Raw genomic sequence first — 14,298 nt, 5'->3', positions numbered from 1 at the left:
TGTGGGTCAACCCAGCTGCACGACACAAGCTGGTCCCGATCACGATGAAGCTGCGCACCTACACCAGGGAACTGATACCTGTTCTCGGCAGAGCGGATGTGCAGGTATCTCACGGGGGCGAGACGCACGGTTTACCTTTGTGGGTCATTGCAGGCGATGGGCCGACGCTTCTCGGCAGGAGATGGATGGGGAAGGTCCATGGGAGCTGGGAAGACTTCATTCCTCCACAGACTGCTGTTCCCCGGGTTCCCAAAGAGCAGCGCCGACTGAGCGGGAGGAGAAAGAAGCCGTTCATCGGCAGTCTAAATCCACACACAGACAACAGCAGCCCAGAACTCCTGACCTCAAGCAATCCTGCAGCCTCAGCCTCAGATGAACAGACCCTGGAAGAGCAGGCGTTGATCGGGAAATCCATCGACGGACGACAAATCGGGGGGGGTCCCACGCGGCTACTGTGGAGGCCGGGACGGCGGCGGCCGGAACGGCAGGAAAGGAGGCTACAGCGGCGCCGGAGGTTACAGCGGCGGCAGGTATGACCCGGGAGAACGCGACAGCTACTCGGGTGGGCACAAGAGCCAGAGGGGCGGATTAGGCAGCAGTTACTGAGGCCACAGGGACTATGACTAATCGAATCTACAGAACCATCTCTGCCACGATTCAAGATTCAATCGTTCTTGGCCGTTTTTCTTCTTTCTTCCTTCTTTACCCCTTCTAGTTCTTCCTAAAACGCCATGCCAGCGAGCTCAAGAGCAGCAGAGTTCAGCAGAATAAAGGCAAGCAGAGCAACTAAAATGGCAGCACCCAGTGGAAACCTTGTGGGAACCACAAGATGGCGTCTTAAAAGGGAAATGCACCCGGGAGCCTTAAAAGGGCCTTACACTGTTGGCGGTCCCCACAAAGAGACTTTTGTAAGGCAAGAGCGAGTCTAATTGAGTAATGTGATTTGTATGATGACATCATTTAGGATAAGAGTTAATATTTTGATGCTATATGGGTACTGTGTTTAAAATGATGGATATGAATGATTTATGAAAAGAGTTAATACCACGAGGTACAAGTAAAAGGATTAAGGGGTCCGTGACTAACATGCCTAATGGACCAAGGCGATTTTTGATTTTACGTGATTCATGCAATGGTTCAGCGGCTGCATATGAGCCGCTAAGGCGACTACTGAGAACAGAGGCAACGCACGAGTTGCGATACCCTGTCTCAGCGCAGCCCTTTACCTCGGGCAAAAAGGGGCTACATAATGCCACCGTACCTCATCCAGTGAGCTGGGATTAAATAACTGTTCAGTGTACCTGCAACCTTTTGACATAACATCTGTACCATACAATATATGTACCATACAAATGCACTGTCTATGTATACCTGCTTTCTGTTGGAGGTTATACTCGTGACTTCATCACCCATGTAAGGACTGCTAATATCACATGCTTGCACCGGATCGCAAGCATAATCTTTACATGGGGGAGAAGAGGGAAGTGGATGGTCATGGACTCACACTCACAAATCAACCAGGACGAACAGGGCCGAGGTTACTGACAATGGCTCTTGGAACTGGGGGGGGGGTGCGGGGGGAGGAGTGAAATGTTATGTATTGTCCAGGTACATTAAATGTATAAGTACAATGGTGCGCCACAGAGGGCGCTGTGGTGGGAGACCTGAAAGTACCTGCAAGACAGCGTATATAAGGCTGCCCACCACACTCTGGAGTTACACAATAAAGGACCAAGGTCACAGCAGTTACTACAACACCAGACCATGTGGAGTCAGTGATTTGAGTGCTACATACACCACACAATGCATCCACTATCTCTGTACCAACCTCTTTCAAAATCCATTAATTTCTCCAGTACTATTGTTTGACTAATACCAAATTTCTTTCAGTTCCTCATCCTTGATAGACCCTTGGTTCGCCACTATTTCTGGGAGGTTTTTTGCGTCTTCTTCCGTGAAGACAGATACAAAGTATTTGTTTAATTTCTCTGCCATGTCCTTATTCCCATTATAATTTCTCCTGTCTCAGCCTGTAAGGGACCCACATTTACTTTTGCTAATCTTTTCCATTTTACATACATTTTTACAGTCTGTTTTTATGTCTCTCGCTAGCTTACTCTCATTCTATTTTCCCTTTCTTTTTCAATTTCTTGGTTCTCCTTTGTTGAATTCTAAAATCCTCCCAATCCTCAGGCTTACTGCTCTTTTTGGCAACATTATTAGCCTCTTCCTTTGATCTAATACTATCTTTAACTTCTCTTGTTAGCCACAGTTGGACCACTTTGCCTGTCTTGCTGTGCTGCTTTCTCCTTGGTCACTGGAGGAGGTCCTGTATCTGCATTCTCTATCGGTGAAGGTGCATGGTGTGGGAGGAACCTCAATAAGGGAAAAATATATAGATTTGAATTCTATTAAAACAATTGTGGCAAAGCAGTCAAAGACCAAATAAATGCACACAGAGCTGGGCCATTTAACCCTTAAACCAATTTTCATAAAATAGGTGTGTAGAGGTTTCCTTTATCCTTAATTACTTAATGATGGTATGTTCAATTGTCAGATCCAACATATTCCAGATTCTTGCCAAGATAAAATATAATAACTGAAGAAAATTTGAATACTACTAAAATACCAAGATAAATATAATAGTTGTGTTACAATGAAAGCATCTGCTAAGTCCTTGTCCTATTTTGAGTATCTCCCCACATGTCTAATTCCAGCTGAAGTAGTAATTCTTGGCACTCCATCCCAATGCCCTTTGATGATCTTTTTCAGCATCGAGGTGATGATTTCCACTTGAGAGAAGCTAACAACCCTCTCTACGTCACTCCAATCTCCTTTTCTGCCTCCCAGATAATCCACAAAATGACAATACCATAAAAGACTAATTGGACCATGCTGGAATAGGGCTGCGATCCTGGTGCAACACATATTGTGGCCTAATGACAAAATGGTCTGCCGGCCTCATTTGCTTTTGGGCAACCCCAGAGGCAGCCCGGGCGGCTGGTTGGGGGGGGGGGGGGGGGGGCGGAGGTGGTTGCAGAGGGCAGTCAGCACAGACAGCAGGCAAGGTTCTTACGAGTGTCCTGGGGAGTTGGCGAGGCAATCAGAAGGGTGGGGTGGGGAGGGGTGGGAAGCAGGACGGAGAGAGCGGTGGCCATTAGTAACCTGTGGATTTAATGTAGAGCACTAATGCAAAGTAAGTCAATGTTATATATGTAAGCCTGTAAATATCTTGTGTAACCACCAGAGGGCTCACCCTCTGGAGTCCCAAGGGATCCCACAATCCCTTGGGAGCACCTGTACTTGAGGCCTCACAGGCTGGAGAGGCACTCTGGAGATCTGCAATAAAAGACTAAGATCACACTTTACTTTGAGCTCACAGGATCTAGTCAGACTTTTTATTCATACACAACAGTAAAAATGTTCAAACTTACATTAACTTAACTGGCAGGCTCCAGCAGTCCCTGTAAGGACTGCAGGTTTGGCTATCTCATGCCTGAAGAAACTAACTGCAACTTGCATGATGGTCATAAACAAAATGTGCAAGAAGGGCCTCAAACAGGTGGTAAGCCCCCTATTTGAATATGCAAGGGGCCTAATGACTGTTTCGACACCTACGGAAGAGTCTTTACCAATATGCAGGGCACCACACTTCCAACACGGAATGAGCACTTGCACGCCACTCACCATATTGGATCCTTAGGCATCCATTTTACTCCTGTAAAATGGGCACTGTGCACTCCAATTTTTAGGCCTGGACTTCACTGTAAGACTAGCATAAGGTATGAATGACTATACGTAAGGAAAGCAGAAGAGATGCAACAAATACATTTTTGCAGCTGAAAAACACTGTTGATCGTTGGTCATTTTCTGCTTCTTGTGTTAGTATTCTAGATAAAGTTGCAGGTAATTTCATGAGATTTCCTTATGAAGTCATTAACGTAATGTTACTGAGTGCTTGAAATAACTGAGTCCCAAAATGTTGTCAAATATAAGGTATGTAAAAATTATTTAGTTTGCAAAATAAATGGTCAGTCAAATATGTAATGAACACATTAGTGCTTTAATCATAGCTTATCAAAATAAAAATTGCCATTTTTATACATCACTCCTTAGTCTCATCAATGTGCCACCAGCCCACTTTCCGCCAGGAACAATGAGAAGTATCTGCCTGTCTCCGGAAAATTGGGCAGCCAATTGCTACCCGCCAGCAGTAAGGGAAGTGTGGGGAAGGGGAGTCTCACAATAGAGAAGGGTACAGAGTCCGTGGCAGGGGAGACCTAAACCTGTGGGGCTCAGAGGAGCAATCTTGATCCATCTGGCCCCATAAAGAAAAGGATAAAACTTACCCAGAGGGCCTCTCCAGCTTCACCACTCTGCACGTTGCCCTTCACCTGGCAGGCCAAAGTTCAATCGCTGTCAAGGCCCAATTACATCATCAGACTCCATTTAACATGTGAATTAAGCTTTTAGCCACCTGTCCAGAGGCGGCCGTAAAAATCGGCATTTCAGCGGGTAAGCATTTTAAATGCCTGCCCGCCCATCCAATTTTCACCTGGTGCGTACATTTGAAATCCCTCCACATGCAATGACTCAATTTGAAGTGCTGAGTATCCTGGAGGCAAACGCTGCAACAAGATCCAACAAGCTAAATGCTTTTCGTGGAGGGAGCCATGTTGGTCAGGACAAGGCAGCAAGTCAACCCAGGTATCGTTTAGCATGTTAGTAACCTTTTCCCTTGGGCGTTCCGCCAATCTGCTGCTGGAGTTATGGCGGGAGACTGGGAGAACCCCCACAGAATTCACCTTGGGGTGTGATTTATTTTACGGAATGACTCCCGACAATGAACCAGAAGCCTTGCAAATGAAAAAAAACCGGCAAATTAAAAAAAAAACATACATAATAGCTCATGTAGTTCTGCAGTTGAGAGTCCCATTTTTAAGCGCTCAGTAATTAGCACATTACAACAGTGACTACACTTCAAAAGTACTTCATTGGCTGTAAAGTGCTTTGAGACATCCGGTGGTTGTGAAAGGCGCTATATAAATGCAAGTCGCTATATAAATGGTTGGTGATCGGAGCATGGGCAGATACAGCAGGAGCGGTGAGGTCGGGGCGAAGGAGCGGCGAGGTCGAGGCAAAGGAGCGACGAGAGACAGTAGAGGGACGTGATCAGGGCCCAGGAGAGGCGTGAGTTCGGGGCCAGGGGCTGAGGGACAGCACGGGACAGCCCACACTATGTGTACACACTAGGTCCGTACAGCAGAGCTGGTCTCCAGTCGTCTTGGATAACCCTTGCCACTGGACCAAGATCTTGCTCTGTCAAGCCTGTGTGGTGACTGGTGTGCAACGGCCACCACATATTAAAAAAATCCACGCATCGGCATCTTCCATTCTTCAAGATGTAGTTCGGGACCTGGAATATTAGGTCCTTCATTGAAACACCTGTGAACTCATCCGTTTTTTGGCATGGAAGCAAGTCATCTTCGTTTTGAGGGACTGCCTATGATGATGATGATAGAGTGACTTTTCCTGTGGGGTATTTGTGCCTCAAAGGAATGTATGTTTGTTGTTTGTTGTAAATTATGTTTGAATTCTTTAAATGTTGGACATTGATTGTCCACCATCACACCTTTTAAATGTATTTTCCCAATCTAGCTTAGCCAACTCGCCCCTCATACCTACGTAGTTTGCTTTGTTTTGATTTAAGACCCTAGTTTCAGATTTAACTTTCTTCTTAGGCAGTCCCTCAGAGTGGAGGTTACTAAATCTCTTTCAAACTCAATATAACATTTTTTCATATCAATGGTCATTCTTCCCTAAAGGCCCCTTTGCTACAAGGTTATTAATTAACCCTTTCTCATTGCACAAATTGTTTAAAATATTAGAGATTAAGCATAGTTCATATACAACAGGCAGTATCTATCTGAATTTTCCTATGATTTTTCAATAGTATTCAGATGGATGAGGCCTGGAAATGTGAGTATCTGTAATGCTGGATCTCCATCCACTTTAGCTTCCACCATAAATCAGAAGCCACATTTAAATGAGAGATAATGAAGTAGTGATGTAATGTATCTCATTTTCCATTGTTACTACCCAATTTATGCTGAGCACCAATCACAGCTGTATAAAACGGGCATCCAACATTGCTAGGTACAATAGAAAAAAGCAGAAGTGAATTCAAAAGAGACCAGCAGGTATTCACAAAGTGTATTTCTCAGCTGATTATGGTTAAGTATTAACACCAATGTCGTATGCAGAAAAATAATTCTCCAACAACTCTATTCCATTTATGCATAATAGTTAACAAGAATAATTAAGAATCACCCTTGTGAAACATCTTAGTGTACTTGTGTACTCATTTATCTATCTTAGTACCTAGCCTCAATGGCTACAGCTTAAAAAGGTGGAAGACTGCGGTGCTTCTATCAAGGACACTTCAGATGGCTATGGCGGATAATCTCGAGCGCCTCTGTATTTTGAGGGCCCAGCTGCAGATTGTAGTATCTTGGCATGGGCCAGGTTAATTTGGCTCAGCTGGTGTGTGGCACTCAAGGGCACTGGCCAAGTGGCTAGTGGTGGAGTAGGCATGCTATCATCCTGAGAGAAGACAACAGGAGCCTCGCTTATGGAATAAATGCCACTCTCCTGGGATAGCACCTCAGCACTCTTACAGCTGTGCGCAAGAATAGAGTGAGGGAATGATGTGACAGTTTGTAGGCCCCTGACATTGGCCAAAGTGCAGCCATGTGAGATTGTATGGCAGCAGTGTGAGCGTAATGAAAAGCTAGAAACAGTGGAGGTTCAAAGAGACTTGCGGGTCCATGTACATAAATCATTAAAATGTCATGGACATGTACAGAAAGTGATTAAAAAGACTAATGGAATGCTGGCCTTTATATTAAGAGGATTAGAACACATGGTCGTCCCATCCTCCATCATTGAATTACAGTATGCAGATGACACTTGCGTCTGCGCACACTCGGAGGCTGAACTCCAAATTGTTATGTAGTTAACTCCTTGTAACCTGCATCACACCTGTCCACCAGAGGGCCTACCTGTTGGAGTCCCAAGGGATCCCAGCATCCCTTGGGAGCACAGTATATAAACAGGCCACTCATGAGATACCTGCACTCTGGAACCTTAAGGAGCTAAGGTCACACTTGCTCATTACACACACTAATCAGTCTGACCATTTATTATGAGTGTAACAATTGGTGACGAGGTAACGAACAACTGCGCGAAAATGCAAAGAACAGTCGGCATCCTGGAGAAGTTCTCAGAGGGGGACGATTGGGAGGCCTTCGTGGAGAGACTCGACCAATACTTCGTGGCCAACGAGCTGGAAGGGGACGAGAACGCAACCAAAAGAAGGGCGATCCCCCTAACTGTCTGTGGGGCAACAACCTATGGCCTCATGAAGAATCTCCTGGCCCCAGCAAAACCAACAGAGAAATCATACAAAGAACTGTGTGCTGGTCCGGGAGCACTTAAATCCTAAAGAAAGTGTTTTGATGGCAAGATATTGGTTCTACACGTATCAGTGATTGAAATGCCAAGAAGTGGCGAGCTTTGTCGCCGAACTAAGGTGCCTCGCAGGACATTGCGAGTTTGAGGGATTCCTAGAACAAATGCTCAGAGACTTTTTTGTACTGGGCATCGGACATGAGACAATCCTTCACAAACTGTTGACTGTAAAAACTCCGAATCTGAGTAAAGCTACAACGATAGCCCAGGCATTTATGTCCACCAGCGACAACACCAAGCAGATTTCGCAGAACAAAGAAGTTTCGGCCAGTACTGTGCATAAAGTAACGTCGGTTTGGAGCAGAAATGTACAGGGCAGAACGTACACGCCGGCTGCAGTGGCCCGACCTCAATTGACCCAGAGTCAACTCTGATGTACCACAATCAAAAAGGATTCCACTCCCTAACGTCCAGCTGGTGTGTGACCATAGGCAGCAAATCATGCAGATCAATGGCTGGTATCCTGGCAGCAGTCATGATCCACGTTCGTGTTTAGCTGCCCGGCCACTCAGCAGTCTGGCAGTCCCGCATAAGCCACTCGCGGATTTTCAACGGGAATAACCACACATGCCCGAAAATTTGAATGGGCTGCGCAGACAGTTAAAAGTTCCGTGGATGGAAAAAAAATTGCAGGTAACATTGGTCATGCCTTCATTCTGCGGCAGTCCACTGTGCCATCTGCATTTGAGCAACCCCGGCAAACCAAAGGGTGGCTACTGGCCAACAAGGGCTATCTGCTGACTACATGGCTGATGACTCTGGTGTGCAACTCATGCAACATGTGGGCCGCATGCATACAATGAAAGCTATGCTGGCACACAAAACATGATAGAGCAGACTATTGACATGCTGAAACAATGCTTCCGCTACCTGGACTACTCTGAAGGAGCCCTGCAGTACGCAGCAGAACAGGTATCGAGATTTGTGAAGGTCTGCTGCATGTTGCAGAACCTCGCCATTATGAGGGCACAGACCTTGCCACCAGCTATATGGCGAGCAGCTGAGGAGCAGGAGGAGGAAGAGCAAGGGAGGAGGCAACCTAGACAGCATCTTTCTGGCTGGGCTGTGTGAACAACTCATCCGACTTCAATACCAGTAAATGCCAGCCCAATTCCCCATTCGCCAACAGTCCCACCTTAACTTCCCTCTGCCACTGACCATCACAGAGTCCACTTGGCCACAATGCAAAAATAAAAGCCAACACAAAATAAAGATTCCAAATCAAATTTATAAATCAAAGTGTGCAATATTGCATATAAACGTAAACTAATTATCTTTTGCATTCTCTTAGTGCCTGTCTTCCATGTGCCTTTGCCTGTCCTGGTGCTCATGTGCAGTGCTACCCAGGTGACTGCAGCATGGCTGGTGGAAGGCTGCCGATTTTCAATGGGGGAAGACTGCAGATGGTCTTGGCCTGGCTCTTGGACTGCACCATTTTTTTCAAGGATGGCAGCAGGTTGGTGGGAGGACGAATACTGTCATCCTGAGAGAGGACAACAGGTTCGTGCTGCATGGAACCACTGCTACTCCCCTAGGACGGCGACTCAGCATTCCTAGTAATCTGTTGGAGGAATGATTGCTGGGCTGCTGTAAGCCGCTTTGGTATCCACAACCATTATGGCCGCCATCTGAGCTTGCGTGGCAACAAGCAGAGCTTGCATGACAGACATCGGAGCTTCCACTGCAGCACCCAGACATTGGGTGGCTTCTGCTTGTGCTGCAATGGAATCTGAGACATTGGCCTTTACATAGGATATACGGCGCAGAAACAGGCCATTCGGCCCATCCAGTCTATGCCGGCGTTTATGCTCTACTCGAGCCTCTTCCCATCTTTCTTCATCTAAATCTATCAGCATACCCTCTATTCCTTTCTCCCTCATATGCTTGTCGAGCCTCCCCTTAAATGCATCTATACTATTTACTTCAACCACTCCCCATGGTAGCAAGTTCCACATTCTCATCACTCTTTGGGTAAAGAAGTTTCTTCTGAATTCCCTATTGGATTTCTTGGTGACTATCTTATATTGATGGCCTGAGTTATACACTTCCCCACAAGTTGAAACATTGGGCTCAAATTGCGGTCGGAGGCTTCCTTCGAACAAACACCTGCAACCCGAAATTATTTCACGAAAATATCTGGTGGTCCCGGAGGAATGTAGGATTGCGGACAGCGTGCAGCGTACAGGAGGATGTCTTCCAGGTATGTATTCGTATCCTGGAATCACATGGGCGTGGACCACCAATCACGATCTAGTATTCTCATTGATAATAATGGGAGCTCTGTTTGTTCGAGCTCTCATTACTATGAATGAGAATACTGCCCAAAAACAAGAAAAACACAATAGACAAAATACACCTCACATATTTAAAATTAATTGAAATTAAATGTAATTAAATTAAATGTTTTAGAAAAACTATTCTATATTTTTAAAATTTGTTTTAATGTGTTTTAATAGGGTTAAAAATAAACTTACCTTTATATACAGGATTATTAATATAAAAATGAGGATTACATTTAACTTTTCTATGTTTTAAAACTCTTAAGCTTGTAAAAGCAGGCTATACTCCTGCTTTTACTAGGCGCTAGAGCCTGAAGGACATTCGTTGGGCAATAGTTGAGTAAATAGTCCAATCTCTGCCCCGCAGATGTCCTTCCTATGGGGATGGGTTGGAACTGTCAAAAGAAAATTTGACAGGTCGCAAAAGCTGGTTGTCGGCGCATGCGACCGAGAACCGACATTTGCGAGGCCTCTTCGGGTGTATGTGCACATCGTACGCACCCGGCGAGGCCGCAATTTTTGGTGCATTTTCTCTCCATCCACCGTATCGAAACATTTCATAATTTTAAAGACCTCTTTTAGGTCATCCCTCAGCCTTCTTTTTTCAAGAGAAGAGAGATCCAGCCTATTGATCCTTTCCTGATATGTATACCCTCGCATTTGTGGTATCATCCTTGTAAATCGTCTCTGTACCCTCTCCAGTGCCTCTATAACCTTTTTATAATATGGCGACCAGAACTGTACTCAGTATTCGAAGTGTAGTATAACCAAGGTTCGATACAGTTTTAGCATAACTTCCCTCCTTTTCAGTTCTATATCTGTGGAAATAAACCATAGTGCTTGGTTTTCTTTTTTATGGTCACAGCTTTTAGCGATTTGTGTATTTGTACTTCGAGATCCCTTTGTTCCTCTACCCCACCTAGACTCACACCCTTCAAGTAATAAGTAACTCCCCCATACTTCCTACCAAAATGCAATACCTCACATTTATCGGTGTTAAACTTCATTTGCCAATTCTATGCCCGTCCTGCAAGTTTATTAATGTCCTCCTGTAATTTGTTGCAGTCGTCCTCAGTGTTGACTATCCCCCAATTTGGTGTCATCCACAAATTTAGAAATTGCATTTTTGATTGCAAAGTCTAAATCGTTAATGTAAATTGTGAACAGCAGTGGTCAAAAACTGATCCTTGTGGAACACCACAATCCACCTTCTGCCACTGTGAATAGCTACCTTTTACCCCTACTCTCTGCTTTCTGTCTTGAAGCCAGCTAGCTATCCATTCTGTTACTTGTTCATCAGTCTATTATGGGATACCTTATCGAAGTCGTTTTGAAAATCTGGATAAATTACATCTACTGCATTACCATTGTCTACTCTCTGTTAGCTCTTCAAAAAATTCAATATTATGGTTTTGGTTTCTAGATGTTCTTCTATTTTCTCCTTCAGTAGGGATTCCATTATTTTTTTTCTACCGCCGATATTTAGCTGACTGGTCTATAATTCCCTAGAGATATTCTATCATCACTTCTTAAATATAGGCATTATGTTAGCTATCCACCATTCCTCTGACACTACACCTTTTTTGAATGAATTATAAAATGTGTAGTAATGCCTCTGCGCTCTCTTCCTTAGATTATTTTAAAATACGTGGATGTAATGCATCCGGACCAGAGGTTTTATCCTTTGAGTTTGATTCATTTATTTTTCAATATATCCCCTTTTTTTAATTTTAAATGCACTTATGTAATGTGATGTCCACCTGTTTTATCTCCCTAAATACAGAAGTGAAATAATTTTTAAATAATATTTCTGCCATCTTTCTATATCTGTCGTATTATCCTGTTTATCTCTTAATGGTCCTATTCCCATCCCAACCTTCCTTTTCTTATTTGATGTGCCTGTAAAATATTTTACTATTTTGTTTTATGCTCCTTAATAAGTTAATTTTCATAGTTCCTCTTTGCCTTCCTAATTGTTTTTTTGACTTCTCTCCTAATCTCTTCATATTATTGCTTATCATGCTCTCTCCTGCAGTCTATGTATACCTCTTTCCTTACCTCAATTGTTCCCTTATGGCTTTATTCAACCATGGAGTCTAATTAGTGTTTAGTTTGTTCTTTCCTTTTAGCGGGATATATTTTTCCTGAACTCTGTTGAACACCATTTTAAATGTTTCCCTTTGCTATTCTACATCGTTGTTTGCCAATATTGTTGCCCATTTTATTTTCCCTCGTTCTATTCTCAGCCCCTCAAAATCAGATTCAGGGCAGGTGCCTGGTGTCTCAACACATGCAGATCCAGCCTCTATGTGGGATGGGGGGGCAGGGGGGGAGGTAGTGGGTTGTGAGAAGGAGGATTAGGTATGAGGATACCATCATCTTCTATGGTTTCAGCCCTGCTGCTGGCCACAGCCTCAGCAATGGCTGCTCCAATGATGACAAGCACCAGCATCTCCATCGGTGCAAGGACATGCAGGCACACTAGTTCCCCGACTATTAGCTCCTGCTTCCTCCGGTTGTGTACCACCTTGTCCAGCAAGAGAGAGCAAAGTCTGTCAGTGAATGTGGTGCAAACTGTTTGGGTGATGTGGCTGTCATGGTTGATTAGGTGGCAGCGTGTTCAAGCTGTGCAATGTGGGTGTGAGGCTTGTAGCAGTGCTAAGTGTGTGAGGGTGTGGTGAAGCTATGCCTGTTCGGTACGAGTCCTGATTAATAGAGATTGTTGGTAGGTGAGTGCTAGCAGTATAGTGCATTAAGCAGTGTCTGAGGCTAGTGGTGCAGCTGGTAGGATATGGCATTTGAAGATGCATTCACTGACCTTGACCACTCGTGTGAGATCATTGACCTTCTTGCAGCACTGCATCTTGGTCCTCAGGGCTTGACTCTTGGCAATGGCTGCCACAGCTATCTGCTCCCACTGCTTTGTGTGTGTGTGTCTAGAGGGCCTCCTGGTCCCCTGTGGCCAGCAGCAGGGCTGAAACCAGAGAAGATACAGCACATCTCTCCTTTCCACCTCCTCTAAAAAAGGGCTCCAGTGCAGCTCTCTCCCCTGTTGTGCCATTCCTCATTCTTTCCCAGGCTAGAATCTCTTCAACTGTGTCTCCCAACACCTCCATGTTAAGTGGCGCAGACTAGCTTTAAGCATTGCAGGCTAGCTTTAAGTAGTGCTAACAAGGTATGATTTTAGGCCCCCTGCTGAGGCGTGCCATCAACAGCATAGTTAGCACTGGCTGCACCCTGCAAACGTGTTCATCTCCAGGCAGCACAAAGTTGGCGTGTTACCTGCATCGGAAGCAACTGGTGCGGGTTAATCGTGCTCATTTTCGAGGGGCTATTGAATTTAGCCCCCACCCTCACTTTTAGTCAATGTTAGTATTTCCCCCGTCAATAACTAATATTGTGTACGGATTATTATTGGTAATACCTAACAGTTACGAAGTTAAAAGAGCTTATAAACATATATTTAAAGTTTTCGACAACTGTTTTAGGGTCTAGTCAGCTTTAAAAATAAGTATAATTTATTTTAAATGAGTATATTTTGTTGCTCTCGTATGAAGCATCCGCCACTTTCTCATAAACGTTCGCGTTTTGATAGATCAGATCAATTAATGGCATCACACAATCCTAAAACTAGATGAATTTTGTTTGAACTCCAGTATCGTTTCGATGCATGCCAAAGACTCGCACCCTGACACTTTTCAGTTTAATATGGTTACAAACATGTTTATCTGATCAATAATATCCATTACTACTTCTTCGGAAGGAATCCTCAAATTAAGCTAGGTTTTCAAAACGGAGTTCCGCAAAAATATTATGAAGCGGAATTATCCGGCCGTGTTTTGAACTTTCAATGCCAATACCTTCAACAGGACAAGACCAGAATATAATCTTATATTGATATGGTATATTAAGATAAGGTATATTCAAACCATAATCAAATCTCATTTTAACCACAACATATCTAAACTAAAACAATTTTACCAAATTGTATTACAATCTGCAATGTCAATATATTTCCATCCTGTACATGAGGAAAGACACAACGGAACCATCCGAAGTCAATTCTGTTGTAATTTTATTACTAACAAGTTTACACATAGTATTAGTTTTCCACTGATCAACGAAACTAGTCTAAAGTGGGTCACATTGGCAAAGTTACATACTCACATCAATATGAAACAAAAGCCCAAATATTTGAAAATGTAACAGGTTATTCAGACACAATTTAAATTGATATACAGCCAGGATATGGCGTTTTCCGCTGCAAAATAAGTTTAACTTTATTGTGGCACATTTGTATTTGAAGATCATTTTGGATAATTAAAAAAACAGGCTGTCCCATACTTTTACTGCACTATCATTAACAACGCACCTGAACTTATAGGTAAAGTACACAGGCAGCAGACGACCAGGAAAATATGCATTTGAGAGTTGCTCCTCATTTTGGGGATTTTGCCGGATGGTAGCAGGATTGCCTTGTTGCAGCGTG

The sequence above is a fragment of the Pristiophorus japonicus genome, chromosome 10 (genome assembly GCF_044704955.1).
Source record: "Pristiophorus japonicus isolate sPriJap1 chromosome 10, sPriJap1.hap1, whole genome shotgun sequence".
Taxonomy (NCBI): Eukaryota; Metazoa; Chordata; class Chondrichthyes; family Pristiophoridae; genus Pristiophorus; species Pristiophorus japonicus.
This window is presented reverse-complemented; position numbering follows the sequence as displayed.